Below are 3075 nucleotides of genomic sequence, written 5' to 3'. Positions count from 1 at the left end.
CATTTGTGGGACATGACTGAGAGGCCAGTTAGTGCACAAAATCCTGCATCGACAACACTTTAGGAATTATGTACGATTGTAGAGGCATCAGAGCTCAATATTTCTGCAGGGTGCTTGCGATGACCTGTTGAGTCCACGACAAATCGGGTTGCTGCACTGCGCCGACACGATGTTAGGAGGTATCCCATGACTTTTGTCACCTCAGTGCGCGAGCGCGCCGCGCGCGCGCTTGTGTGTGTATGTGTGTGTGTGTGTGTGTGTGTGTGTGTGTGTGTGTGTACTTGTGCATATTCCACATCTCCTCTTAAACCTTTGGACGGATTTCAACCAAACGTGACACACGTATCCCTCACACTCAGGCAACAGTGGCTTTCGAGGTAAGAACCACCTACCTGATATAGTACAGGAGATGTGAAGTCATAAACACCGTGGCTCGTAAAAAAGTGCCTCATCATGCTTGAGGTTTAAATTTATTATTTCTTTACTACTAAGTCTATTGCGAGCATTTCTCGCAGACAGTATCCACATATGGCACTGAATATACCTAAACAAATATATCATTGTATGACACACATTTCAAGAGATATGATGTCATAAACACTGAGATGTGTGACAAAATGTCGCATCGTGCATGCAGTTTTAATACATTTATTCTTTACATCTCAGATACTCCTACAAACCATTCTATTTAAATAAATCTCTGACACGTGGCAGCGGTTTCTACAGATATCAACTGTGGAGCGCAAACGTCTATAGCCGATAACAATAGTCATTTACAGAGCTACGAACAGGCATTGCCATGGAGACGTTTACAGAATCGATTTTGTAGGCGCGCGAAGCAGGTGCCTCCAGCTTACAGAACCTGTGCAGGATCACAGGTGTTTTCACGAACAAAGGAAAATGAAATTTTTTCGGTATCACAGTACAAACACAGTTTATGTTTTGTTTTTAAATCTAATATAAAAGTGGCAAAATGAATACCCGGGCAAGGCCCGGTTTGTCAGTTAGTTATAATATTAAAAAAAATTTCCGCTAGCCCTAAGTTGGTTTGAAAACTCAGTGCTTTACTAGGACCTGTCCTACTGGAGGTCGCATGCCCTTGCCTCTCCTCAACCTCTGAACTGAGTTACCCAGCCAGTTACAGGAGGATCTACAGTTTAACGAGGATTCCGAACCACGATGCAGCTTGGGTTTCTTTACATCGAGAGTAGTGATCTAAATCAACGCCCGTTTTTAGTCACTTTGTAGTAAATTAAACGATGAATGTAACAAGAATTTAATGGCAATTCTAAGAAAAAACTAGAACGCACACCAACATTCTTAAAGAATTACGTATTTGTCTCGTTAGAACGACTTAGCCGAGACCGAAAGGACAACCAAACCTTTGACAACCCTGTCACGAGCAGGCACGGTGCATTCCTCGGCATTTTACACTTCAAAAAAATCATTGCCGGAGATGGAAGAAGCGGTAAGTAATGCAGACGCACTATCCTCTGTGCCCGCGGTGGCTCAGATGGATAGAGCGTCTGCCATGTAAGCAGGAGATCCCGGGTTCGAGTCCCGGTCGAGGCACACATTTTCAACATGTCCCCAATGAAGTACATCAACGCCTGTTTGCAGCTAGGGTGTCCATTTAATTATCATTTCATTTCTAGCAAAGCTGCATGGTCATCCACGGTAACTGTTCTTTCGGGAACAGATACTACCGTCATATATAGTTAAAAAATATGGCTTCCCGGCCATTGACCTTCTTGTGCGAACGCACGCGATATGCCCGAACTCGTACGGGACTTGGTAGATTAATCTGCCACGAGTAATGAGTATGATGGGCAAACATCTATTAGGCGCACTACGAATGTAGTGGTGTGGACATGTTGGGAATGTGAATCTCACGGGGAGCATGCAAGGGATAAGTACCTGCAGACGCACTATCCTCTGTGCCCGCGGTGGCTCAGATGGATAGAGCGTCTGCCATGTAAGCAGGAGATCCCGGGTTCGAGTCCCGGTCGGGGCACACATTTTCAACATGTCCCCAATGAAGTACATCAACACCTGTTTGCAGCTAGGGTGTCCATTTAATTATCATTTCATTTAATACAAAAAAGAGAACCGATTGGGGTTCGATCACCGACCCTATGCATTGGTAGTCTAGCACTTACCCGTATTCAGTACGTCACCAAGGCACATCATAAATTTTAAGACGGATTTAGACATGATACGGGCGGAATTCGTCGTAAGAATACACGATCTAAGACGAAAGCAGAGAGAATTAGTGAGAAGTAGAAAGACAACCAGCTAAACATCAAGGTAAAGAAAAACAGTAATTCCAGCTGAAGAAGTCTGTCATATAAGAAAGGAGTTTACGAATTTGGTGGAAGTAAAGACTACAGAAGTAGCAGACTGGCATAGACGGAGAGGAGATTTCTTAAGAACTCATGCGTATGGGGTCCTTTCTCTTGGTAAGATTTTTGCGTAAAATTTTAGTCATTTGATTTGTCTAGCAACTTTTCGTTTCTTACTTGGCGGAGCCCTTCCTTTTTCAGTAAATTTTTTAGAATCACACCAAACACCTACTATTTCTCCTTTCTGCATCTCTAAAACACGAGCTATTTATGAGCAATATTGTTATTCTCATGAAAGGACAGTTTTAAAAAAAAATTGAACATGTGCTGACCGCTCATAACAGGGCACAGATATAACAATGAGTGTACGTCGGACCTTCTAAGCGAGAGAAAAGATCAGCTGGATTGACATCACATTCAGATTGCCAACATGCATCGCTCGCACGGGCGGTGAGGGATCTTTGCGTTGGACGAAATGGGGCCCTTGATACCCTTCACTTTCGTCTTCCACTTGTGAACTGTTCGGGATCCTATTGTCCGATCGTGTAGATCCCCTTAGTCGCCTATAGCACTGGGCATTTGACCCTCTCCAGCAAGATAAAGCATCGCCCCATCACTCTCGCATTGTGTCGGAATGGTTTCAGGAACAATTCAGGTACCATACAAGCCATACTACCTGTATCGAGCGAGATGTGTCCACCTTGAACATAGCTTCCAGCATTGGGTCTATTGT

At 43.9% G+C, this 3075-nt stretch overlaps 2 non-coding genes across 2 annotated transcripts; both read left to right on the top strand.

The window, feature by feature from the left end:
• The first annotated feature begins 1497 nt into the window (after nt 1–1497).
• Nucleotides 1498–1572, top strand: Trnat-ugu. Its single transcript has one exon. It is a non-coding gene; the product is annotated as a tRNA-Thr (tRNA).
• Nucleotides 1573–1939: 367 nt separating this feature from the next.
• Trnat-ugu lies at nt 1940–2014 on the top strand. The gene has a single exon. It is a non-coding gene; the product is annotated as a tRNA-Thr (tRNA).
• Nucleotides 2015–3075: the final 1061 nt, after the last annotated feature.

The sequence above is a fragment of the Schistocerca piceifrons genome, chromosome 1 (assembly GCF_021461385.2).
Source record: "Schistocerca piceifrons isolate TAMUIC-IGC-003096 chromosome 1, iqSchPice1.1, whole genome shotgun sequence".
NCBI lineage: Eukaryota > Metazoa > Arthropoda > Insecta > Orthoptera > Acrididae > Schistocerca > Schistocerca piceifrons.
This window is presented reverse-complemented; position numbering and strand designations above follow the sequence as displayed.